Genomic DNA, 27456 nt, shown 5'->3' with positions numbered 1-27456 from the left:
GTTGTCTTAGCTGGAGAGCCTGACTGCCCCATAGATACAACCTGAGCAGTTCATAGTGATGAAAAACGGAGGCAGGAACACAGTGATTTATTGAAGGTCATGGGGGAAACCTGAAAGGTTGGGACTTAGTTCTCTTCTTCTCCCCCTGCCCTGCCGGAAGCTGAATCCTGTGATTTCTAGTATGATGAAGTTTACTTCCTCTTCCCCTGAGAAACATGAGATTTCCCATTGGAAAAATATTTGTTCTTATCACAGGTACAGACACACATTTACAAATTTGGAACCAAGTTTGACTCATTGCTACAAAACCACCACATTTAGAGAGTAGTTAGTTATAGCTGTAGTGTGCAGATTAAAAGTGGAAATGGGCTCAAACAACAGTTAGTAGCTGCTCTGATGTTGCTTTACATACAACTCAGATAGTTGAGTATCTGGACCAGAGAGGGACCTGGGCATACAAGTGAGTCGAAGCAGCTTTTGAACTGCTTCATCCCTTGCACCAAGGACAGGTCCTTTGTCATAGAAAAGCCATTTGTAAAGAATGGGACCTTGTTGGCCAAATTTTCCTTGATTAGGCTGATACCTTGCAGATGCTGATATGTTGATAGAAATTGTATGGCTGCAAATAGTTAGTTGGTTTTGTAACCAGGCTTAACTGTATTGCAGAACCAAACGAGGGCTCTGCTTGGTGAAGAGGATCAGGACGGAGTTCCTATTACTTTAAAGCAGTAGCTGTCTGAGGCTAATTATGAAAAACGTGACAAGTTGAAATACTCATTTTTTTAAATGAATTTCCATAAGCAGCTCATAGACATGTTTATGCCCCGCTGGAAGAAGTCTGACTGCACTTTAATGTTTATACCTGGATTGGTGATTAGGAAAAGATTGTTAAACAACTGGAATTTAAATACCAGTACAGCTTCCTTGTAATAATTTCCCCAAAGGCATATTGGTAATTCTGCTAAATAGAGAGTTTAGTAGACTTTAATAACATGTACTTTGGAGACCCTATACACAAAGGAATAATGCATAAAACATTCATTATGATAAACTGCTACCTCTGCATGTAGTGAGGAATCTGTTGGAAGAAAACTGTTGAGTGTGGCAACACATTGTAGGGTGTTAACGGCCAGAAGTCATTGTCACCCCCTTTACCTAGCACTTACTTCACCTGCTGTGATTGAAGTTGCAGCCTGTATTATTTTACACAACAATGAATTAATTATTTGAGGTAGACACTAGTTTATTTTCCGAGTTCTTTGAAAACCAGTGGGCCATGGTGGTTCACAGGGCTGTTTTCCTTTCATGTGCTGGTTCAGTATCAAGAGAAGAGGTACCTGGTAGGAAACACAGAATAACATCATTAAAAAAATTTACATAAATACATTAACATTAAAAAACCAAAAAAGCAACATTAGCAAGTGGCTCTAAGCAAGTTTAGTGTTGGATTTTGATTTGTTTTCACTGTGCTGCTGCTGAGGGTCCTGCTGGAGAACAGGCAAGGAAAAGGAAGGAGCAGATGCTTTTGGTGGAATAGTAGGGCATTTATCTCTTTTAATGAGGTAACATCATTAGTGCTGACAAAGTGCTGCAAATCAATATGTGTAATGGACTGCTGCTGTCTTTCAATAATGCACAGGCTGCTGTACTTCTGACCATTCAAATCTGCTGAATCACAGGTCAGGCTTTATCTCCTGTCTGATGCTAGGTTGGTTTTTTTGGTGGCTTGTTTTTTGTTTTGTTTTTTTGTGTTGGTTCATTTGTTTGTTTTTAACCATTTTGTGTCCCCTCCTCTGATCTTTGCCTTTAATCTCTGAGAACTGGAGCACTCCAGGATATGTGTTGGGGCAGGCAAAAGTGTACCAATTTTCCAAGCATAGGAGCTCATTGAAATGCCACGTGTCTATCGCAGTGCAAGGACCTTCTCTTTACCTGGAAAGACTGAGATTGCTAATATCTCTTTGAGCCTGGTCCCTTTTGCCTAGGATGGCTGCAGGTTTTGGGTTGGGTGGGTTTTTTTTTCCTTTGCACTCTGCCTGTTTCCTTTAGAGCGGTGGTATAATGTCAGGCGCAGTAATCATGTCAGCCAGTGACACTGATGACCTTGACGTTAGTAACAAAGAGCTGCAGAAGAAGGAAGAGAGAGAGAGAGAGGTGACTGTGGCACTGGACAAGGAACATCAGCAGGTGGAGGGAAATCTGCGGGTCAGAGCATTCCTCTGTTCAAAATCCATTGGTGTAAAAACGATATGCACAGTTGTATGCAAGGTGACTAAGGAAAGAAATCCATCCTTTATGTCTCATTTTTCAGATGGTAAACATTACAGCACATTACTATAATAGCTTGAAAATAACGAAACCTCAACCAAATGACTCTAAATTTGAAAAAGTCAGGAGGTTTTAATAATGTCTCTGTTAAAAATTACCTAATACCTCCAGAATTCCCATCAAAACCTCTTACTACAAACAGACAACATAACCTAAACATTTGAGGTATGCTGTGTGTTTATCAGAGGGCCCCAGAGTGACATTTGGGCATCCGTGCTGATTCCAGGAAAAGAGCTTGTCGGTAAAAAAGATTCACCTGAATAGATCACACACATCAGAAAAAAAAGTGGTTCCTCTTTCTTTTTTTTATCTGCATGCCCCTCCCATCCTGGGCTTCCTAACACCTCATTGCGGTGGACGAATATAAACAGAATTTGTAAGAGCCTGATGGTCTCAGCTAAACACTGCAAGGTCATTCCAGTTTTCCTCTTAATTGCTTTTCTTGCTTCCTTCCACACATCTAACGAACCTCTGCAGCATCCTCAGGTGGACTTCCATGTGTTTTTGCTCAGTCATGATCTGAAAGTCTATGGTCACCAGAGTTGATATGAATCCAGAATTGTGGGTCTCTCATTGCTCACCCCTGTTGTGTTACCCTCACACTGAGTAGGGGGACACAACTAAGAGCCAAATAAGGTCACAGCTGGTAGGTCCACATATTAGCCTCTACTGAAGTATTATCTAAGCAACACCACTGAGTGTAGGTTTGGGTCAAGACTAGGTAAAACTCCATTTATACTCGTTCCTTTTGTTAAATTTATTTGGTTTTCCTGCTGGAGAGATCCCAGGGCACACTTTAGTACACCCAGGGTGCAATCAGCATTCCCCATTGCTGAACTGAAAGCATCGTTCTGCAAAGCAACAATCTCGCGAGTCGGTTGTTGCTTTCTCATGCTCTTGACTGTCGTGAGCTGGCAAAAAATAGTGTCCAATAGGTCATAGAAAAGGAATCATCTTGGAAAGCTTTAGAGCTTTTAGACCTTTTTTGTTTTACACACGCACACAGAACATCCCTTTCATAAATCATCATTTCTACCAAAGATTTTTTGTGCTATCTTATTCCAAAAGTAAAACCAGAGTTCACTTACCTCTCCTCCAAGATTGGGACTACAAAAACCTTACACTGTCTCATCCTCCTCTCTTGCTGAAGGCACTCCAGTCCAATAAATAAATACTTGGCTGAGTTTTACTGCCCTTTACCCAGTTAACTAAAACCAGATGCTGCCTTCTTTGTTGAAGGCAAGTCATGCCTACTTCTGTTGCTCCAGCCAGCAGTTTCTCAACCAGCTTGGCCTCTGACAGACTGATTAATTTTTAATGACTCTGAAACAGTTACCAAACCTTTCTGTGATTGATGTATGAAAAGAAAATAACATTGTCATGAGCTCTTAAGGAGAGAAAATAGCTGGTCATACCCTTTTCCAAGACTATAGATGACCCATCTTTTCTTTCATTTCCCTAATAAAACTGGGGTGAAAGTATTGTGATGGAAGGCAAAGGGACAGGGGATGGAAGGGTTTTAAGAAGTAAAGAGCACCTAGTATTACAGGCTTCTGTATTATGATTATGTACTCCTTTTTTTCTCTTTCTCTCTTGTGGATAGTTTATTCAAAGTATTTTAGCACTTGGCACCACTTCTCAAGAGGAGAAAATGCAGATCTGCTTGTCAGTACTGTTTCAGGGCAGGCTTAGAGGTGATGGTGCCACAGTCTCGGCTGCTTGTCAGGTTTGGTGCTTACTTCTCATAGAAAATATAGGGAAAAGCCCTGGTGGAGAAGGGCTGTCAGTCTGAAATTGCAGCACTCGTGGGCTAAAGCATGTTTCCCTGACTTTCCTGGGTGGTCGCCTGGCTTGTATGCAGCACAGGGAAATAGATCTTTTGGAATGTGAAATCGTGCCTTCTGCATTTCTCCCACAAGTATTTTATAGTTTTGAATGGCATGTGGAAAGGAAATGGAGAATAATAGAAGAAAAAACTTATATAACCCTTCAGCTGTGCTTCCTTTCCATACCAAGGTTTTGCATTTAAAGTAAAAAGACCAGTCTTGTGTTGTTGTGAAAATCTTTTTTTGAAGTTTAGTGACGAGGGGTTTTTGTAAATGAGTAAAGAGGGGGTTTTTTTAGTTGTTTTCTCCTTAAACTCATCTCAGTTTATGCAGGTACACTCAGAGAAATGGAATCTGATTCTTAAAAATTCAAACAATCCCTTTGTCCAAGGTAGATTTATTTGATTCCTGATTTTACAGAAATAGGTTGTGAAGGGACCTTGAGTGTTTGGGGATTTTTTTTTTGTTGTTGTTCTTTTCTTTTTAGCAGTAATGTTATAAACTAGTAAGTATCCAGGCTTTTTAAGTATCATATGTGAGTGCTGCATATGGGATTAGAAGAGAAGACTGTATGACCAGCATCTTTTTTTCCTTATTCTCTCGAAGTGACTGCCGTCTACTCACCAGCTCTATGGTCATGGCTCTCATGGTCTCATTGAAGTAACATGTCTTAAGAGACAGGTCCTTTACAGCAGGACTCCTTTCTCCCTCAGGTTCAGCTGCACAGCCTGCAAAAGGCAGCCTGCACATGTAAGAAGTTGTCCTTATAGAGTCTGTGGAGGATCCAGCTTTGGTCCAACTGTGAATCAGCCACTTGAGGCTGAGGATCCTTTGTATCTCCAGGGAAGTTACCTCCCTGTAAAAATAGGATCTTTGCCCTGGTACATACGTTAATGACAGTAAAGTAGTGCAAGAACATGGGGGGTGAATCAGCATGCGCAAGTCAAAAAGAAATACTTGCTTTTCCCCCGGTTCTGCCCTCAGAGGTAGCTTCATCCTCTGGGGACATGATCTTGTTTTTGTGAAGAATGCCCAAGGGCTCAAGTCACTTATTTTCTAAGCTTTGTAAATCTGGGTGTAAGTGTTATATTGTTCGCAAGGTTCCTTGCAGTTCCCTTCTGGGAACCTGTAAAAAGTATGTGTATAAAAAGTACCTCTGCCTTTGCAGTGGCTTTCAAAATAAAGATCTGCTTCGTTAACTTGAGATGCTTCCCCATGGCTTACAGATCTTGGTTTCATCTGGCAAGAGCAATCTATAATCCAGGGATGTACAGGTAAGGGAGCCCTTCAGAGGCTTGTGGAAAAGGAATGATGCATTCAGCGTGATACTTAAAGAAGGTGAATATTCTGACAGTTTCCCACTGTGTCATGCTATTCAGTTTTGAAAACTGTGGCTTGCAGTGATCCTCTCAGTAGAACAAGGCACTCCTGTCGGGCTCCTGGAGGAGCCCAAGAAGTGTACACTTAATTGCTTTGTGAATGATGTGAAGTCTTGGAATGCAATGTAGCCATTGCTCATTAGCTAGCTGAACCTATTAAATCTGGACAGTGAGCAGGACTGAGTCGTCCGCCCTTGATTGCAGGCAGCTAATGGAGCTGTGGGAGCAAGCTGTGACTGTGGAGTGGAATTGGCAGTAGACTCCCATCAACCTTCCCTGTTTTGAACTCGCCCTGCACTCCATTTAGACTTCTGGCTTCAAGACAGATGATTTCAGAGCAGCGAGGAGGGAAACAAGGCAGTGGATGAAAAGTGTTGTCTTCCCAGCTATGTTAGCTTTGATCTGAAGTTAAAAGCAAACCAGAATTCAAATGGCACCAGTAATTTGACATTTAAACCTGGAGAAGCGGAGGGATTTGTCATCTGGCAGTGGCTGGCTTTGATTATTGATTGGTTCTTGTGCAGATGGTTCCACTACACAATGCTAAAACAACAGAAATTGCCCAAATAATATGACTTGGCATCACTTCAGTGTTTTTTATCTTTGAGGGAATCAGCTTCGGTTACAAAGCACACATATAGGTGGTTTGGTACCCATGAAATACATCCGGTCCTGCAAAAAAGCATGGTAGCACTTTCTGGCATCTTCATGCCACACTAGCAGCACAGAAGAAAACAAAATTCAATAAATGTTAATTGAGGATTTTGTTCGGGTTTTTTATAGTAGCTTAAAGAAAAATTAAGATAATTAGAGTTTGCCTAGGAAATTTGAAGCATTTAAACCTTTTAAACACATACGAGCTTCAACTGAAGATGGATGCAGCCCTGGCTATATAGTGTCTACCTCTAGAGCACCCTTGGCATTGCACTGAACCCTTGTTTCAGAGCAGTTTGTGCTGCTAGCTAAATTGCCAGCATCTCATCCTTCAGCACTCACATGCCTCCCATCCAGTTGTACGTTATGCCCAACCTTATTTACCTTGTGGGTTTTGCCAGGATCACAGCTTGGTGGTGTGGCTTTGGGCCCAATCAGACCATCTGTCAAGGAGAAGGGGAGGAGAAGGTAGTGTGTTTGACATGTTGCTTGAAGAAGCGCATGTCCAAATGTGCTTTGAAATCTTTGTTCTACTTACTTGTTCAATACTTAAAAGGTGGTGTATATTGTGGAATTTTTTCCGTCGTGCTGCCTTACTTTGCCTGTTGTGGAGAGATTGTTTCATTTCTAGTCTGGATTCATACATTTTGTTTGTGCTGCTGGCAGATCCTATCAACACCCACTTTTCTCTGATATTTAAACTTTAAAAGATAAAATAAAAATCTTTGGTGTCATAGAACACTGACTTGCTTGTAAAATAGTTCTATATACTGGAGATGCTATTTAAAAATATTGTAGGAGTCTAGTAATACATTAGCATTTTATGCATTTCACTCTGAGCAGTCCCAGAGTACTTAAACTGTAGTGCACAGAACTGTGAAGATGCGGTTCTTAGGATAGAGGCTGTAAACCAACCTTCATTTCCAGAGAGTGTGGGGAGTGATGAGTGCAAGCAGCTTAAAACAAAGCAGACAAAATAAACTGCCTTCTGGAGGAAAATGCGGTGAAAACCACCAACTTGGTTGATGACAGCCAGGAGTTCAGCTCAATATGCTGTCAGAGGTGCCCACCCTGGGACCACAAAGCTGTGTGTGGACCTGCACCAGGACTCCCTTAGCCTGAGCTGCCCTGGGCTTTGCCACAGCTGCAGATACAGCCCCTGGACCAGCACTTGAGGACAGGTATTTGGAGAGGCAGCCATTGAACCATTGTCCATGTGGGCTCCAAGTTAAGAACTTACTGCCTGTAGAAATCTTCACTGTACTAAAAGTAAGTAACTCCTTTGTTTACCAGCAGCTACAGAGTCACCCACTTCAGCCATAGGCTAGGCTGGGCTGAGTTGGCCTGTTGTGGCCCTGCACTGGGAGCAGCATGCAGATGGGCAGCTGCCATATGTCCTTTGGTGGCTGGTGACTCCTTACACAATGCCAAAGCAGTTGTGTCCCTACATGTGCAAAACATGTTTCTCTGCATCGTCCTAGATATTCTTCAGCCCATTTTATATTTGTGTCCCTTTGAAACCAATGTGTGAGTTGATCTCAGATTAGCTATTCTGTACATAGCTCAGCAGAGGGGAGATGTAGAGCTTTAGTGTTAGGACAAAAAAAAACATTTTCAGATGATTTTAAGGCAGCAGTAACATCATTCTGAGAAATTCAGCCTTGCAGAAGCTAATAAAAACTAAAATTCAAGTTTTTATAATGTTTAGCAGAACTAATACCACAATGTGTTTTCTGATTATCATTTCAAAACCTCAGTGACATTTTCTGTGAATGTCCCCATACAAGCACTGGTGTTCACATGTGAGAGTCTCAGGAGCAGCTAGGGGGGAGAACAGTAACCTTACGGGTATGTGAGAGCTCCGTCTTCCAAAAGGAATTACGATGTGGCCGGATGTGATGTCATGATTCAGGGTTCAGTGAGATGACAGCAGACTCAGAGTCTGGTGTTTCTAGCCAAGCAGCATAGCAGCCTGTGCTTCTTTTTCACTCTTAATAAAATGAAGCAATTAATTCTTTTCAGTTTTAAAATCCATCATGTCTAAAAGAGAGAAAAGAAAAAAAGGAAAAAACCCCCACTATTTTATTTTCATTTGACATGACTGTTAGGCAGAAAGAGCCTTCTGATACATTGAGTTGGGAAGTAATTAGTCTTGGGAGTGTAAGATGGGTTATAATCTTAATGTCATTTTACCATTACTAAAATAGGCTAAGTTTGTCCTTTGCTAATCCATGTAAATCCCATTGATTTAACAGTGTTGTATGGATAAAAATAAGAAATGCAGTGGCCTATATTTTGGGATCTCCTTGCCTAGTGTAAAAGCTTACAGAGCACGTTGTTTGATGAAGCAGCCATCCCTCTTGTGCGCTAGAACACCACTACCAAATGCTGGCACAAGCCAGAGCATCACCTGCAGCTGTTGCTGTTTCAGAACTAGTGGGTGAAGCACAAACCCTGTCATTTTCCTAGATTCAGCAGAATATGTGTATGTGCAATTTGTCAGTATGTTTGTAGCAAAAAGGCTAAGAGCAGAAAACATTTCTAGGGATGGTGAAACCTGCTTTAAAAGAAATGAGAGGCTTTAAAAGCTTACACAAATCTTGAAAAATGCAGAGGACTGGACCAAACGTCGCCATTTCAGTCAAGTTTAGAACCTCCACCTACTTAAATGGGAACACATTTAGATTAGTGCTTTGTTCATGGCAAAGTCATCTCCCTAATCTCCTTTGGAGCATTTCTGACTGTGATTTAGGTACAGGGGGAAGGGAAGTCCTTCCAGGCTGAGACTTGTAGCTAAGTTGTCATACAGAGTTAATCTGTTGATTACCACTGGTGTAGATAGATAGGCACTGAATTCTGAAACCTGCTGCTCACTGTATACTTCTCTGCAGTTATTCATTATTTGGAAGCATTCAACCAAGATCTCCAAAACATTCTGGTTTTTAAGCCATTTGCCTAAACCATGGCAGCAAATTCTAGTTGCCCCGGTTGATTTTGCTTTGTTTGTGTGTTTCAGCAAGATCCAGAGAGGTTGTGTCAGTTGATCTATACGCAGGTTCCTGCATTTGTCAAGTAAGTGGAGCAGAAATACGGTTTCCTCCTTTCTCCAGCTCTTTTTTCATTTAATGAAATGGGAAATGTTGAAGCTACTGGAAACCTTGATGTGACATTTCTCAATGCAATGTTACTGTCTCTTAGATTTGGGTCCTGTAAGCAAGTTGGAACATCAAAAGCTCCTGTATCACTGGTCTTCTTTAGTGCTGTTGTTATATGAAGTTGATCAGGAATAAGTGCTCAGGCTAATACATCAGACTAATATATATTTTAAAACACATGATAAAAAGTACTGTCCTGGCAGATGATATTATTGGTAAAGTTGTTGGTAAAGCTCTCCATTACTATAAAGGATCCTGAGTTTGAGTCTACTGAGAGCAGAGGCTCCAATACAACTGTAGCTGGTGCAGTTGTGATTGCAAGTGTGAACGTGGGTGTCAAATAAGTGAGACGAGTCTCCTGGGAATAAACCTGTACGCTCTGTCGTCCGCGAAACCCCCACGTGCTCACCCACGTTGATACCTATGACTGTCGCCTACCTGCTAATGAAGAACAAAATAAAAATCTTCAACAAGGAAGTCTTCCCCCAAGTACTTCATCTTCTGTCTGCTCAACAGGTGCTAAAATAGAAGGCAAGAGAGTTAGAGAAGTGCAGGAGTTTAACTAAGGAGGAGGTGGCCCTGTGCTCTCTGGGCTTCCCACATATCTCAAAGTTATTGCTTTTGGGAACAGGCGTTGGGGCTCTGTTTGAGCTGATGTTTCAGTTGGCTTCCTGATGCTTCAGTCCTTGCCTTTCCATGTCTGCACTTGCTGCTTTTTAAAGTCTAGATTTGAACAAGTGGATTCAAGTCTCTCCGTTTCAGAAACACAGGGCATTTTTATGCTCTTGGTACTTTAGAAAAAAAGCATGTTTCTAGGGAGAAATGATGTACCAGATAACTGTAAATGGCAAAATTACTTAACTTTTCTCAAAGTTATACACTAAACAGTAAGCTTTAAGCAAGAAATTTTGATTAAACCCATCTTACAAACACTTATTGCAGTATACACAGCTTTTACGTGTGTATAAGCTGAGGCACGAAGTAGTTGCTCTACAAGAAAGTTTTTAACACAGCCCCATGTCTCTTGTTTGCTTTAGTCTTTCTGTGGCTGTTTGTTTATTACAGTGTGTTAACTGAAGAGGTAAAATGGGGATGGTTTGTCTTTCTTAAAGCAAGCTGTGAATGGCTTACACTTGCTCAGCCTGTATTTATACTACCTGAGAGTTTGTTATCTTCAAATATCATTAAGCCATCTGTTTTTTATGTTCTTCTGAATGTGGCTTCTTTGTCTTCCTTGTTTCTGTCTTCTGTCCTGATTAAAAGACTGACACCCATTTCTGAATATCTTGGATATTAGCTTTTCTTTTCTCATTTTTTAACCAGAGGACTCCTCTTTTAACCCTGAACTGTTGTTTTTATTTCTTCCCTCTCCCTACCCCATCTCCCACTCTATTCACTAACCTGACTGATGCCAAGGGTGACACCCCCAGTGCAGATAGTGCACTCACCTAATCCATTGTCCATCCTGCAGTTTTCCAGAGTAGCCCATAACATCCTGATTTGGTCTAAATTTTTCATCTCAGTTACCCCGTAAGTACAGTTTTGCTCTGGGGAAAAGTTGGCATGTCCCAGGTACTGGTCCTCTGGGTTAAATTTCCTTTCCTTCTGTGGAACTTGTCTTTGTGAAAGACTGGGCTTTTGCGATGTTGTACAACTTTTCTTTTCACATTGCTGACCCATTTTGGCTCTCCCTTGAATCTGACTTTTAAATGTTGACATTTCAGGCCTGTGGCTTGGCCATCCAAGTGCAAAGTCTGCTCTTACCCATTGTCAGGTCCAAAACTACTTTCTCACGTGGGGCCCAAATGTAGATAACATCTCTCATGTGAGGTAGTATAAATTGTTGGCAAAAGGGACCTCCCTTTTCACTCTCCATCTGCTGACACAAATAGCACCGTAAGTATAGAAGAATATGAGCTAGTTCAGTAGCCAAAAAAAAATTGTCTGAATTTTTTCTCCCAGCTCTGGTAAGTGTTACGTTTCTATGGTTCACTGTATTTAGGGAGTCCTAACATGAACCTGCATAAAATTTGGGTGGTGATAATTTTTAACGTATTAGTGTGCTGGAGACAAGGGAGGGATGCAGTGCAAAATGTCATGCAGAAGAAGGTATGAACAATTTACAGCAGCTCTGGAGACAGAACACAGCTGTTTCTGAGATGTAAGATGTGGTTTCTTTTTTAAGCCAGGTATTGAAATGGCTGCTGTTACTGTAAAATGTGAGTACTCTGCAATCTTTTCATCTTGCAGCATCCTTATCAAGTAGAATGTAAGTGACAGGAAAACAGCTGCTATCCTTTAGCAGCTGGCAGTATGTGGGTACCACCTGAACCCAGCGACCAAAACAAGGCTCCAGTTGACCTCACTGATGGTGAGGTTGTAGAGTCTCATGACCCAAACCAAACTGGTCAAAAGTCATGGTCGTGATGAAAAACAGTAATACAACACCCTGTTGTTGGGGGTTCAGCTGCAGGGGCAAAAATCTATCCTTGAAAAAGAGGCAAATCAGAGGAAGATGGCAAAGTAGCTGTTCCAGCAAAGTATTTGCCAGGTAAGTAGCAGATTCTGTCGTGGGTGAAATGATAGGACCTGCTTTGGTGAAAACTGTGAGCCAGGCAAGCCTCTGAGGAGTTCTTCAGGGAAAGGTTTGGAAAAAAAAACAGCTACAGAAAGTAGGTTTCTGGAACACTGGAAGAAAGGTTGCAACAACAAAAGAGACACAGGTGAAAGAGACAGAGGAATACATTAAGTAAAATCCTTTGAGTAAGCAAACTGTCTGTGACCAGGAATTGATGAAGAGCAATCTTAAGAATGAAAACAAAACTATAATATATTCATGAAGCAAGATGATGATAACTCGGAGGGAGTAGCATTAATTATGACTTCCAAGGCAGAAAAATAGCTTGTAGACTGGGAACCAATTAGTGGTCGATTGCTCTGAACTAGATTTCAAACACAGTACATGAAATGACAATTACACAGTATTACCAACAGACAACTACTGCGATGAGATAAGAGCTGTCAGCAGATTTAGACCAAATTCCTCAGCCTGACATCTGCTTACTAACAGGGAGACTTCTTTCTCAGGGTTAGGGACAGGTTTCAGGTTTCATAACAGAGGAATCAATGACCAAACATGATCTTCTATCTCCAGAGCGATAATGTGGGGCCTGGCAGAGCCCTACCTGCTCTCTAGGCTCTTGGTGATGCATGGGCATAGGGTAAAGGTGTCCCCAGAGCAGCTGGTGGAATTGTTGTGATCTGAGTGTATCGGAGGCAAGCACAGTGCTAATGTTCAGCAGACTTTGTGTGCAGTAGGAGTGATTTGTTATTTTTGTGTGACAATACAAAAAAAGAAAAATGTGCAGGAGAATTAGTAATAAGAATTAGTAAATTGTTTTTGCTAGCAAGTGAGCATGTCACATGTTGCTAAAAATGTAACTGGTTTTCAGCCGAGCAGTCCCGAGTAGTGGGCTTTCTAAGGACAGAAATATCAAAGCAAGCCCTGGGTATTTGAATACATCCAGCAAAAGCAGCAGGAAAGTCGGTTTCCAAATAAGAGTAGAGCACCCCAAGAGAAAAAAAGGAAGATAACCTTCCCAAGAAGCTAATCTAGTTCCTGAAAAAGCTGTCCCCTTTGCTCAAAAGGCAAGGTGCCACTACCGAGTAGGCCTGTTTGAGGTTAGCAAGTGAAAGCTGTTTAGTGGCAGGAGAAGGACAATGAGCACTATGACTTTGTCAAAGGAACTGAAAATGCTAAAGTGAAGATGCTGTCTCACAGCGCGAAGGCAGATGTGAGAAACTCACTAAAACCAAAATTTGGAGTAGCTGCAGGTAGAGACCATTACTGAAAAATGACTGAGTGAAGAGTTGCTGAATTCTTCAAGAAATACAAGAATATGAAAAAATTAATAATCCAACAGATAGATAAATTGCATTCCAGTTAAAGTATTTTAGAAAGGTGATGCAAGCAATTGCAAAAGTTGAAGAGAAGTTCTGTTTCTTTCAGTGGTACAGTCACTAAAAAAACCAGAACAACAGACATTCAAATTTTTTTCTCTTACAGCTTCAGTTCAGACATTTCAGATCAGGAGATAAAGGAACGAACAGAATTTTGAATTGCCTCTCCTGCTCCCTGGCTTGAGGCAGATTATCTGCCAGTTTATTATGGTTGTCTGTTTGGTGCTCTTGAGGAGGATATTTTTATTACCTTTTTCAGGAGACTAATCTGCTCTTTTCAAGTATGTATTTATAATGACTGTGAAGTCTTGACAAGCTTGAGCCATTGAAGTAAGTAAAGAGCTGAGCGAACAGCTCATCATGGATAATGCTGGTGTAAAACCAACCTGCATTCCGTCACCTCTGTAAGGTTGCTGATGAGAGGATGGTAACGTGACCAAGTCGCCATAAGAAAAAGTACAACTAGATATAATATAGTGAAGTGTTACATCAGTTAGATCCAGCATCCTGAGCATGGAATGCTTAAGTGACAGTTCAGAATACTTTTAAGTAAAGACTGTCTGGCATTGCAGGGCTAGTAATTATTTAAGGAAACAAATCTCGAGAGACCTTTAGCAAATCCCAACTGAAGCATTGTATAAAAAGGCAGAGGAATACAAGGAATGAGACAATTTACATGTCTTGGCAGAGACACACCAACCAGAGGGGAAGTCCAAAAGGAAATGTCACCAACTGGCAAGGCAACAGCTGCGTTTACCAACTTAAACAAAATTAGTCATTGAAAATACAAATGTAAAGACCAAACTAGGAGTCTTCCTCTCAGATGTTGTTTCCATTTTAACATGTGGATGTGAGTATTGGAAACTCACCAGAGGCACAGATGCCTCATGCCTCCAGAGGTAAATACCTGGGGAAAATACTAGGTAACAGACGGAATGAATTTGTCAGAAATGCAAAGATCTGTCACTTTGTCACCAGCGTGTCCCCCAAGTTCTCCAGGGTAAGTGATGGAAACATTGGGTCGTGTGCTGAGAGTGAAGCCAGCAAGCCTGTCTGAGCAGATGGGCTCTTGATCAGCTGGAGGAACATGCAAATGGTCAGACCAGATATTACTTGGAGTGTGAACACTTACTGGCACTCAGTGATACAGAAAAACTGCAGAGAGCAGCTAAAGATTGGCACAGACATTGAAGCCACATTGGCTCCCAGAGCAACATTTGCGGGTGCAAGAAGGCTTTGGGGGAAAAAGTTACTCTTGGTACACTTGGGGGAGTGGGTGTGTGCTTACATGGGGTTTTCTCCTTTAGAGATCCAGACTATTTAAAGTCACTGAGAGGAACCAGAGCTTCCCAGTGACGACATTTCTGGCCCAGGCTGCAGAGGGCTGAATTGCATGGACAAGCCAAGAAATCTGTCATCTCTGGTCTAGAGTGCTTTTTCTGTCTGGCCTCAAGGAAATCACACGACCTCACCAGCTCTCCAGAGCTCTCTGACCTCAGGACTGTGAGATTTTAATTAGGAGCAGTGGACACTACACTACTTTTTGTGGTTTCACAAGCTGTCCTCAGGGGTTAGTAGGTGATGCAAGTTACTGTGGAAATAGAAAAAAAGCATGTGTTTCACACGCTGAACTGGGAGTAAAGTTGCTTGTAGCTTTATTTAAAAGTGGCCCAAGGTGGTGTAAGTGTAGCTACAGATTGTCTTCAGAGGTGAAGTGTAGCCCTTACCTTTCTGCTTCATAGGTACTTGTGTGTTAGACTTAATACAGTTTAGTGGGTTTTTTCAGTTGATGTGTTAGATGATGGCAGTTACTACGGTAAAAAAAACGTTTCGGTACCTGAGTTTTAGACCAGTTTGTATAACATGGGGACAGAAATAACATCCTGTGTTATTTATAATCCTTCCTTCACTAGTACAAATAGAATTTCAGTTGTTTGTTCTTTATAACTCTGGTTCCTCTACTGCTTTCATAGTAAAGTTACCCTATTCATTCTCCCTGCTTTTATCACTGCGGCTTAGCATCTTGTGTGTCAGGGTTGAAGTAGTGTGTACCCCTCTTGTTAGGCCAGTGTTACCTCAACTCTGCTGCTTCTCTTTTGACTTCTACACTGGGGTACATACAGCCATCAAATGTTTATTCCTAGTGGCAGTGTCACCTGCCTATTGGATGATAAGCTGATTTTTCAGAGAGTTAGAAGTTTAAGGCAGAAACTACTGATTTGATGATCTGCTCACACATTCCCAGCCAGACTCTTATTATTTCTCATCCAGCCTAGCTTTAAAAGGTAGAGACAAGAAGATCCCAGCACCAGGAGAAGATCCCAGCACCAGGCTGGGAAGACTGTTCCAGCACCCAAACCAAAGCTTTTTGCCATGTTCGCAGTGAGAATTTTACTTGCACATCCCTCAAAGGCATTTGTTACCGTTTACCACAACCTTCCTAGCTAAGCCAGATTTAGCCCTTTTGTTTCTTTCTCAGTAGCCTTGTAGGATAACTTTGGCTCCTGGTAACTACAAACCTGGGTCCAAGCATCTGTTTTGAGGTTTGCTTTCAGCCTGCCCTGTTTGGTGCAGCAGAGCTCCCCTGCAGCAGCAGGGTGAGCCGTGGCAGTAGATGCAGACAGACCTTCATGCTTCAAGTGATACCATCCTTTTGTATCTGTAGCCAAGTGACGAAGTCACCTATTTGGCAGGGAAGAGCTAAGCCATTCATTTTCCCTTTGAGAACCAGTAGACATCACTAGTAAGCAGCTTAGTAAAGGCACAGTACTTTCCTGAGTTGGTGGTGTGAGTTATGCTGCCTTCCCTCTCCAGAGATGCTCAGAAAGCAGGGTGTGAGCTTGGGAGTATGATCAAGGATCCCCTTTCTAACCACAGTGAAAGGCAGTCTATCTAAAAGATAGACTCCCTTTTGAAAACAGTCTGCTAAGTGGGGCTGCAGACAGCAAGGGCTGCCACGGCATGGGCTATCCATGCCAAGGACCTCATCTGGATTGCATTTAAGAGGGAGTTTCAGATGAGAAGAACCTAAATGAACACAGGACCTGCTGTATTTGAAATTTTGACGTCAGCAGACATCAGAATACAGATGTCACCAAACTCTGTAGGTAGGTTGGGATGCAGCAGAGGCCAGTTAGGAGAGCTTGGGGCATGCCAGGGGCCAAATCTGGTTGCCCAAGGGCTTCCCTGGCCAGTGTTTCACAGAGCCCCAGGACCATCTGGTAGGGCTGCTCATTGGTTTCTGCAGGGAGCTTCGCTTGCAGGATCTCAGCTGGAAACTCCATTAAACTGGTATCCAGCCTCGTTGGGGCCACTTGCCTTTGCCCATGATCCAGTGTGGACGTGCAATGGGCTGCCTGCCTGTCTGGCCTGGATCGAGTCATTTGGGCCCCTCACAGATACATCCCCCAGAACAAAGTCGTAATACAAATTGATCATGGCAGCAGGGATGGAGTTCAGCAGGAAATTGGCCTTTGGGGTATTTTATCAAATTTTTGAAGCATGAATTGTTGGTAAACCAGAGCTAACATTCCTAATCTGCAGTAAGAAGCGATATAAAGCAGCTGCAGCCCTGCTACTGGTGTCTGGCATTGTATTTTTCCTGCCCTTTGTCTACAGGCTGGCTGTTTATGTTGCCTTCCTTCCCAGGGGCATGGGCACACTGAGGACCCCAGTCCAACTGGAGATGGCAAAGCTGTGAAAATGCTGCTGTGTGTGACATTGAGCCAGGAGACTAGACCCAGCTCTCCTGCTGCCAGGCCCCTAAGGAGTTTGTCTGTGTGCAGGTGGCCATAGTGGAGCTCTTAGTCCCTTCCCTAGGCAGCAGAGGGGTTCATTCACCACCTCGAAGATGGGTACCTGCGGTGGTGTGACACGTGCCCTGGAAGGGACTGTCACTTTGCATCAACAGGAAAGGAGATCTGGAGAGATGACTGTCGCAGCTGCAGGTTTCTACCTTCCATCTGATGCAGAAGAGATTAATCATGGTCTAAACTGCTGGAGTGATGGGGCCATAGAAATCGCCAGATAAGTACTAGACAGCTAATTAGACAGTATTTTACTTTGTAAGGTGCATTCTCTATATGAGTGTAGCAATCAGCAGAAGTAGAGAGCTAGGTATGAAAGGCATGGTAAAACTGAGATTCTTGTATCTTTAAGTTGTGGTACTTGATCATACCGTTTATTAACTGTCAGCAGCTTAAGTATGTATAGTGGTCTTGCACATTTTAGCAGATAAAAGTTTTTACAAGTTAATGGGGATGTTCTCTAAATTACATTAATTTCTGCAGGAACATCTTAGGTAGCCTTCTGTTTGCACCTCTCCATTTCAGGATTGCATCAGGAATAACTGAATTGTCAGTCTAGACTTTTAATTTGAAGAAAGTTTTTATAAGCCTCAAGTCACAGGTTTTATATTCTTCTGCATAATGCTATGAAAATGTTGTAAACAAAAATAGTACATGTAGCTCTTCAGAGCCCCAGTTTTATTTTCATACATTGGTTTACTTATTTCTTGTATTCCTCTTGATGAGGACAGCAGAAAGAGCTTTAAAGATATTTTCATTTGTATGAAATGATATCTCTGCTGTGACTAAGACCATAAGGACTTCTCACTTTCTGCCGTCTCCCATGCTCTTTAATTTCTCATGGCTCTGCATGTCTATTTGCATCGATTTGCATCTCAAACCGATTAGATAAAAAATTAAAAGTTTAGTTGGAAATTACAAGATGTACTGAAAAAAGTGTCATACTCTTTGACTGCCTTGCTTCCAGGAGGTAGTGGGTGGGAAAGAATAAAAGCATACCTTAATTATACAGTCTCTCTGTTTATTTTCACCACTGTAGCTTTGCTGAAATGTGCAGCAGACATCCTAATTCCACCACGCGGGGTCCCTGGATATTGCACCTGCCAGGTCCCACAATCTTGGTACCATAAGTTGGGGATGTGTGTGTGGCTGAACAATGCAGGAAGACTACAAGAGGTTTATCCCATTAGAAATAAATTACAGTGTAGTGTAGCATGAAAATGATGTGTCAGTGAATACAGAACACAGGCTTACTTTCTGTCTCTTCCCTTTATCATAGATAACAGCAGCAGTATGGGAAGGAGATTTATATTGTGCTTATTTGAAGCTGACCAAGCAATTTAGGTGAGATGAAATAGGGATTTTATTTCTGGAGAGAAGAATGTGTTCTTGCTAAAATGCCATTAATTGCTTTATTATTTAAGGCACAAATTATATCCAGCAATTTGTTGGTCTCCTCTTTTTTGCGGTGAAAATAACTCACCATGGAAAGATTATTCTGTCAAAAAATGATGAACCTCTTAACAAATTAAGTTGAAAGAAGCTGAACTTTGAATTCAACTTCTCTTCCCCCCCTCACACACTCTCTCTAAGCACTGTGTGCATGTGTGAACTTCAATAAAAAACAATAGCGGCTTTGTTAAATATAAAAACCTTAACAAAAACTATGGCAAATACCACTGCAGCACTAGAATTACCGGCATCCCCTTACATGTTGGGAAGCTGCTATCACGCTGCAGTAGCTGTGGCACAACATGCCTGTTGCAAGCAGAGCCTTGTGCTGGTCACACGTGGAAGCAAGGAGCTTAGGAAAACTCTCCTGGAGGAAGAGGCACTCACCAGGGTGGACCAGTCCCTTCCAGGTCTGGAGCTGAACTCCACTCCTGCTTCCCTGCTCTTGTTTTAAAAATGCCATGTAGAACTTCTTCCTCAGGCACTGTCCCTGTGCGCCAAGCTTCCCTGCTTTGGCACTTTCTTGGGGTTTTTTAATCAGTATCTTTGCTATCTCTTTTTGCTCCTGTTGGTGCATTTTTGTGTTTCTTAATCTGGTGCCTCCATCAGCCTGCCACCAGCAAGCTGGTGGCCTATCTCCATAACCCAAAGCTATGCTTTCTCTCCCAGGGCTTTATGCCTGGAATTTGCCCTGACAATATTAACGCAATGCTTGCCCATGACTAATTTATTTGCAATAAAGTCAAATTAAGTTGAGCCCAAAGGTGATGTGCCCCTGGGCATATTGCAGTTTTCTTGTACAAGCTTTCGTGTTCCTGCTTACAGGAACAGTCACTTCCACATCTTGCCGAAAGCACAAGCTTCGGGGTTTCTGCTTTGGCACAGGCCAAGGATTAAGAAAGATTTGGAGGTTGTAAGATGACCAGATTCTTTTGTATTGTTAGTTCACTTGGGTCACTTTAGAGACCTTGAAAGCATAGCTTGCTTTGACTGTGGCCTGCAGAATTTCCTTACATCCAAGGGCAACAAGGAAGAATGCAGCTAGACGTGCACATGACCTATACAGGGACCTTGTCCTTGCTGCGTCTGGATCTCAGGTCTGTGGACTGCAGCAAAGGTGTCCTTCCTGTGACAAACAGCCTTTTTGTGCTTGAGGTTTAACTCAGTACTTTGCCACAGCACATTAGAGTCTTCTTGGGTAAAACCAGAGTTCAGTCATTAAGTTAACATGGAAGCATCCCAGTCTTCTATATCCTGTTTTTATAGGGGTTTTGTCAAGGGACATCTAAACTGTGTTTCATAGGGTTGCCTCCCTCATCTTTCTACTACTGCAGGCTGAGCAGTGATCACCATAAATTAGGTCTATTAGTGCACTGATCAACCCATGAGTTTTTTTATGGAGTGAGGTGATAATTATGTTTTACTTTAAAAATAATAGGTGTTCCACAGAGCAAGAGATTTGAGGCCAGTTCTTGTATTTTTCAGTTCTTCACAAGTAAAAGTGATTCCAATAATACATATATATATAATATAAAAAGGCTCCATTATTGCTGTTTTCCTTGTGAGACAGAGCATTGCTTTCTGTCATAAGTGATTAACGCTGCAGCGAGACCCCTGAATTGTCAGTGACTGTATCATTTGTGTCACCATTGATAGGAAAGAAGAACAGCTTTTAGAAAAACTATTTTTATTGAAGATGTGTAGACATGAATTTATAGCTTCAATCATGATTCCAAGAGAGCATCTGTGAAAGTGAGATAGTTAGAAAGCTGGATGAAAGAGCTGGCAGGAGGAGTAAAACGTAGAGGGAGACTGCAGGAGGGGATAACACCTGGAAACATGTATTGGGATAAGCGAAACTGGAGAAGGTATGCAACCATTATACTTCACCAGTCCCTGACCAAATACTGGCTTCTTGCCGGCTTTTGTATTTTTATTTTGTTTCATTATGGCCTGGTGCATTTATTCCCAGCCTTATTTACAACAGATGATTTTTATAAGGTTCAGAAGTGAGCGAGTGCTTTTTCCAACTCTTTGCTCTCCGTGCCTGCTGGAACATCTGTATGCACACACTTTTCCTGTCTAAAGATAGTTTAAGCTAGCATGCCCAAAATACAGCTTCGGGCTTTGGTTTGTTGTTGTCTTAGTAAGAATAAAAATATGTTCTAATATTATGTCACTCTGGTTATGTGTTTCAGCAGCTGCAGTCTATCTGTGTCCAGTTTGTTGTGAACGGCCTTGCTTCCTGGGGTTTGTTTTTCCATAGCTGGAGTCCTGGGTTGCTTAGTTGGACCGAGCCCATGTGTTGCACTCTTTCTGTGAGAGTGATCATTCTTACCCAGTAGGATAATTCCAGCAGGGTTTTCTGCTGGAATGACATGACCTCCTTTGACTGACCTCATGCTCTTCCAGCAATGCTGTTTGGACAGCATCTCTTCCCACCCTCACTGCTTCCCCCTGACCCTGCAGGCATTGCTGTAGTTGTGCAAAAAAATTCCCTCTTTCTTCAGTGCCATTTCCTTGTCAGATACTTCTGCTTTTGCTTCCCAAATTTCCTGACTTGACCTCTCCCCCTCCCTCCATCCAACACAGATGCGGTACACTAATCGTTTCTGGTGTATATGTATGTTCCTGCAATGTGCATTGAAAAAGTGGGATTTACTTCCTGTGGACCTTTCTTTACTTTTATTTATATTTTCTTATATTTATTTTAATGCATTGTAACGTGTGCTGTGTGGTCATGAGGCTTACTTTTACCCTCCTGTTGTGCATTCCCATGTAGGAAGCTGAGTTGGGAGCTTTGTGCAGTCTGAGGATCCAGGAAAAAGAAACTCTGCTAAGTGGCAAGTTGTGTTCCAGCTGCAGGTCTGGATTGGCTGGTGTTTGGAAAGCTGAAACACACTCAGATGTTTCAGAGGAGACTGGTGGAAAAGATAGAGAGGAGCAGAGAAGTTACCAGGATCAGCAAATGCTAGCTGTTCACGCATTTGTAAATGGATATCACAATTCATGTATTTGTGTGGAGATGTCAATTTTTGCTGACAAATGAAAAAATATACCAGGTACTTTTACACATAAAGCAGAGAAAAGTGATGTGATTGTGCATGGTTGTAAAAGCTTTTATACTCCTGCAGTTTAGGAAATGTGAAGTGGCAAAGTGAATGAATTATGTGGGTCATCTCAAGTGAGTGCCTGTAAAACAGTTTTGCAGCTCATTATGAGTTATTCTCTTTCTAAGGCTGGTTTTATGGAAAGGGAACTTTTGAAACTTTGAAGATTCTGGTTTTTATTGGTGGTGTTCTTCATCTGTCCTTGGAGTGGCAAAGGCAGGCTCTCCTTGCTACAGAAACCCAGCACACTTGGGCTGAAGGAAGGTGGAGGTGTTAGAGTTTCCCTAGCAGAGCAGTTGGGTGTCTCCTCACCACTGCTGGCCAGCTGGAGCCAGGAGAAGGAAGCAAGAAGCCATACAGCTGGCATCCTTGTTACGATTTTTAGTGTCTGCCAAAATTGGTTTAAAATAGCTGTTACTCAGAGACCGATACTACAGATTTGTATTTGAGCTAGTTGGACTTTTCACAAGGGTTGGAAACCAAGATGGCAAACAGTGCAGCTTGCTGGTTTTTTAATACCGGTTTCCATGTCATGAAGTTTTTGTCACATACATTTCTATTTCAGGCTGTGGGCCATGAGTTATTGGCTGTAAAGCATGCTGTTGTTACAGGACTGAATATCTGCCCTTCTTTGGCATTTGCATTATCCTCATTTATGCTGCAGCAATGCCCAGAGGCTGAGCAAATCGGGGCCCCGTTGCGCTGCGTGCTGGGTGACAACACAGTAGCCTGGGCAGTGGCTTCAGATGGCTACTGCCACAAGCTGCTTGGGAATATCAACTGCCAGGCCAGAGGTTACTAGGGACAGAAAGCAGGGATAATTCAGGTGAGGCAGTCAAACTTGCATTTTAAATGCAGTAGTGCCTTCCTCACCTGAGTCAGCAGATACAAACATGCTGCTCATTGTCAGTGACTATCATTACATATTTCAAAGCCTTATAAGCCCTGACCTACTGTTTGATCTCTGTCAACACTAGTTCCAGTAGGACCAGTGTGAAAACAAACTGTTAGAAACAGAGATGCCAATTAGAGAGATGTATTTTATCCTTCCCAATGGAGAATCCCTCTGCCATGTCCTTCTACTCTGTGTACAGTATCCTTGGGTGAAGGACAGGGAATGATGTCCTCAGATTCAAGAGAGATTGAGCTGTAATAGTGAAATGATGGGAATTTTTTTTGTGCTTATAGTATGCCTTAGTCTGAGGCAGGTTGGAAAAGAGTCTTAGAATCATAGATTCATTTAGGTTGGAAAAGACCTTTTAAGATCATCAAGTCCAACTATTTACCCGGTACTGCCAAGTCCACCACTAAGTTGGACAGAAAACACACCGTTGGGTGGGTTTTGTGTGTTGTATGGGAGGGTGTGAGATGGTTTCCATAGCATGTAGTCTCAGCCATTAGTGTGATTCAGTTGTGCTGTTGCCACCTAGGACAGGTCTGCAGTTCTTGGGAACTAGAGCAGATAAAGCCTTATCACCCCCCACCTTCCCTTGCCAGGCAGCATGTGTGCTGTACACAGCACCAGTGTGGGTACAAGCTGAGGGAAAATTTCATTATGTTTGACAGTGCCTTTTTAACTGAAGTACTGCCACGATTGGCATGACAGCAGTGAATCCCAAAATTGGTTGATTGCCGAGAGAGACTGTGAAGACAGACATGAGGGATAAAAAGAATTAAATGCTTAATTAATGGGTTTATACTCTCTATTTCTAGGAGCATTACTATTTTTCCTCTCTCCTGTTTTGTTTACTTTAAGGTGCCACTTGAAGCTGTATAGAAATTTGGTAAAGAAATCTGCACGTCAGGGTTAAGAGGGTTCTGAATTAGGTGATCTACTAGTTGAATATTGGACCTTTTAAATAGGAAAATGTTTTGGGCTACCTACATAAAGAGGTTATTTGGCCAATATTATATGTATTAATGATAGCACTTATACAACTGTGTAGTTACTCCTGATCCTAAGGGACTAAAGTTTCATGGCAGAAGTTCTCTCCTGTTTTCATGTACTCCTTATAACATTTTTCATTAAAATTCTAGTTACGAATGTCAACATTTCTTTGGTGTCTCCTTCTGTTAGTTCCTTGCTTCCCACATGCTGCTTTATGTGAAAGTCTTTGTGAGTTGCTTAAAGGAGTAAAATCCTTCATGGTAATGGAGATGCTAACGTGCATGACAGTTCTTATCCATCCAAAAATGGCAGCAATTGACTTGTAGTTTTTCATATAAACTGATTTTTCACTCAGAAAAGTTTTCACTTAGAGAAGGTAGCTATTAATTACTTATCTCTCCATGTTTCAATATGCCACCATCTCGTTAAATAGCTCCCTTTTCTATTTCTTTCTGAAACTATAAAGCACTCTTTTCTGCAGAAGAAGCTCGATGACATCTTGACACTTCCCTAATGTTTTCAAATCCTGGTGGGTTTGAGTGAATTATTGGATGTATTTGAACTTCAGATTCAGAGCTTGTAAATATGCACAGATTAAAGCTAAAAGGGTTGACAAAAATGCACTTGCAGTTGCAAGTGCTAGGTTTGGCATAGTTATCTTTGGCAACATGAGCCTAATCAAGTCCAGGAAGTTGAGTGATCATAAATCTGTTGTGATACCGATGGTCGCCTTTTATTACAGTAGTTAGTACTACCTCCACTATTATTAGATTGGACCCTGGAGAAATGCAAAGGAAAGTGCGAGTCTCTCCCACAGTGTTTTGGTGCTCATCATCATCATGGCTAGGCTTCGCGAACGAAGATTTGAGAAGGATTCTATCCACGCTTGCTACAAGCACGCTGATGGCTGAAAAGGCCGATGCGAGATAGACAAGACTGGTTGCAAAAGGCACAGCGGAAAGTCTCCTTAGGCGGTATTGACAAGACACAGTTCTTTCTGCATTGTCTTTTCTTTTCTCCTCAAGAATGATTCTGCGTGTGTTCTCAAAAGAAGCAGCAGTGCTATAGATAGTGTGTCTCCCTGTCTCCTGATTGGAGGTCAGAGTAGACCAATGATGATGATCAATATGGCCAAAGCTGAGATGTTGTTTCAGGGAGTCCTTGTATCTCCTCTTTGGAGCTCCTCTCTTGCGGCAGCCAGTGGCAAGTTTGCCACAGAGCATGATCTTGCCCACACAGAAGCAGCCCTGCAGCATTCAACATCCTGCTTTGCAGAGGCTGCTGAGCTTTTCAGGCTGGAAGTCAGCTTGAAGAAGACAGAAATTTTCTACCAACCTGCACCTCAGGAATCATCCCCACATCATCAGTGGTGAATCAGAGCTCAAGTCAGTTTTGGTACTAAGCAAGTACCAAAGATCCTTATCTTTGCTTAGCAGATGGAGAGTAAGGTGAATGTATGAGACCAAGGTGCTGAAGAGGTCTCATCTTCCAGGTGTTAGTCCAGAGCTTTAACGTGGAACGCCACTGCTTTCACTGGTACCTTGCTTTTCTGTTTCCAAACACCAATGCTGCTACCCACAAGAGACCTGGAAAGACAAGTCCACCCAAGCAATGAAGCTTCCAAGAGCTGATTTCTGATACTTTGGTGGTCTAAGTGTTTGAAAGATCTGTGAAACCCTCAGCCAACGGCTTTATTTTAATGAAAGGATTTTTCTAGTGACATTAGAGCTATGTGCAGGTAGGTAGCCTTTAAGCAAAGAGAGGAAGTAGGTGGCATATCTTTTGTTACTCCTTCTGCCACTTCACTGTCTGAGAAGAATGCTTTAAAGGGCTCCTATCATACCAACATCTCCTGGCGAGCACTGTTAGCTGGCTCTGTGCTGGGAACAATTGGATCAATAGGTGTTTAGTTCATAAATTTCACCTACTCATGTTGTTTTCTATTAATAACTTCATGTTTTAATCCTGTAAGTATATTGTGCCATGCATCTGTCTGTTTAGGGAGCTAATCCTGTGGTGGTAGGCATCTATTTCAGGAGCAGCCTAGAGAAAGCACAGTCTGTTTGAGTGTTAGCCTCCATTATTGTGCATAGTGGGTTAAATTGTGGGTATTAGTGTAGTGTAGGAGTTCAAAAAGGAAAGATATTACTTGCAGCGTCAACTCATTAAAAATATTCTGTACAGGTTTTTCCAAAAGAATAGGCAGCCCAAGCACAGTGGGCCCTGTGCCAGGGTATGTAGTAGCCTTGCACGGTACCAATTGGATAAAAGGCAGCTTTTCCCGTTTTTTTTAAGTATTCCTTTAAAAAAATAAAAAAGGTTTGTGTACAGAAGTAGCAAATTAATTCAGTCCTATCAGAAAGTAGGTCAGTGACTGACCTCCTGATAGCATGAGGCAGCAGTTTCAAGCAGAAGTGACAGCTCAGCAGCATGAACCCTCTATGTCTCCAGGAAACTTGTTCTGACAAATGTAAACACGTTGTATCCTGTATTCCTCTTACTTATTTATTTTTTTGCTTCTGCATTTGAAACCACAAGCTGTCACTCTCCATCCCCTTTTTTCACCCTTTCTGGTCCCCAAAGGGAAATGCCTTGTAATGTAGCTAATAATTTTTGCAGGGCTGCGTAATGAGTAACATTCCAGCAGGGTCAGAGTTTTTTTATGACAGACGAAGTTGGGCACTGTAAACCAGACTTGACTAAAATCCAAACCAAAGTCTTTCCAATGGTAAGGGAAGTCAGTGGGAAGATGGGAACTGGATTAATTTAGGATCCTTGTGTCCTAGTCCTGCTTTTCTTTATGCTGACTGAAATTTTTGCGTAAACCCACGTGCCTCTTCAACGTTTGTATTGCCGGTGTTGGTGTCCATGTTGCTGAACAGACAGGTTCTTTGAACATGTTCTCACTGCAACCAAGCAACTCCTGAAACTGGGATGCTTTTGTAATTTTGGGGGAAGTACGAAAGTGTATATAAATGGGATGGTGGCTCCTTGAACACCCTATAAAGAATAGTTGGCTCAGAGGACATGGGAATATGTTCCTCCTTTCATTGAGTTGTCATTATCAGCAGGTATTAAAGGTGGATTGTACACTGCTAGTTAACTACTTTGACTGGTACCTTTCCTGCAGTGATTTCTGCTGTGGAAATCACTGTGAATCAAAACGTGAAGCAAGGTTTCCAGCAGTGTCTTTTATTTTGCTTGTAACCAGATTACACATAAGATAATGCTACATAGAGTAGATAGGAGGATTTCAGAATGCGCTAACCACATGGCTCAATTTAAACATTTTTGCTAAAGATCTCATAAAACTTGACATTATTTTCTTCATTACCTCGTTACCTTTCTGGCCTGAGGTTGCTCAAAAACATCCAGAGAATCCTATGGTTATACAAGGAGTGTGTATGAGGTGTACAAAGAGTGATTTTTGCCATGTGATACATAAACCTCTAGAGTCCTTCAGTTGTACATTGCCATAACTAAATTTTTAAGTTCATTTGTTTAGAGGTATTACATTACAGTAAAAACAGGGTGATATTATCTCAGCTAGAAGTAGAGATTTGATTTGGGAGGATGGGAATATATTTTTTAAAAACAAAATGCTTCTGGCTTTAGTAAAGGTTTGATCTGAGTAGACACAAATCAAGCAAGAAATTAGATAGATTTATTTAACAAAACTAGCTATGAGCAGCTGGGGAAGAAGAAAGTCTTGTTTCAATGAAGTACATGTTTCTGTGCTAATGCTATAGATAATGCTGTCATTGATTGTTACACACCAATGTATGTCATGCTAAGAAAGTACTGAAAAATATACTAGTATATACAGTTAAAAACAAAAAAAGGGAAAGCAAAGGAGAAACATGCTGTAGTGGGTTGACTCCAGCTGGATGCCAGGAAC

General features: G+C 41.9%; 1 protein-coding gene and 1 long non-coding RNA gene across 8 annotated transcripts in view; one reads left to right on the top strand and one right to left on the bottom strand.

Annotated features, from left to right (window-relative positions):
* Window positions 1–27456, top strand: part of BACH2 (BTB domain and CNC homolog 2) — a 188820-nt gene that overhangs the window by 54843 nt on the left and 106521 nt on the right. The window contains exon 3 of one of the 6 annotated variants that reach the window (XM_027633570.1): window positions 9204–9259. The exons of the other annotated variants lie outside the window; for them this stretch is intronic. The gene's annotated coding sequence lies outside the window, so the exon portion shown is untranslated. The remainder of the gene's footprint in view (window positions 1–9203; window positions 9260–27456) is intronic. 6 annotated transcript variants of the gene reach the window in all.
* LOC113942506 lies at window positions 1232–8016 on the bottom strand. 2 transcript variants are annotated; one of them, XR_003525940.1, is made up of 3 exons: window positions 7908–8016; window positions 6572–6630; window positions 1232–1337 (listed from the first exon to the last, which is right to left on the bottom strand). It is a non-coding gene; the product is annotated as an uncharacterized LOC113942506 (long non-coding RNA). The 2 variants fall into 2 exon arrangements; XR_003525942.1 differs by lacking the exon at window positions 7908–8016 and adding an exon at window positions 7428–7541.

The sequence above is a fragment of the Corapipo altera genome, unplaced genomic scaffold (assembly GCF_003945725.1).
Source record: "Corapipo altera isolate COAL_440 unplaced genomic scaffold, ASM394572v1 2b, whole genome shotgun sequence".
Classification (NCBI taxonomy): domain Eukaryota; kingdom Metazoa; phylum Chordata; class Aves; order Passeriformes; family Pipridae; genus Corapipo; species Corapipo altera.
This window is presented reverse-complemented; position numbering and strand designations above follow the sequence as displayed.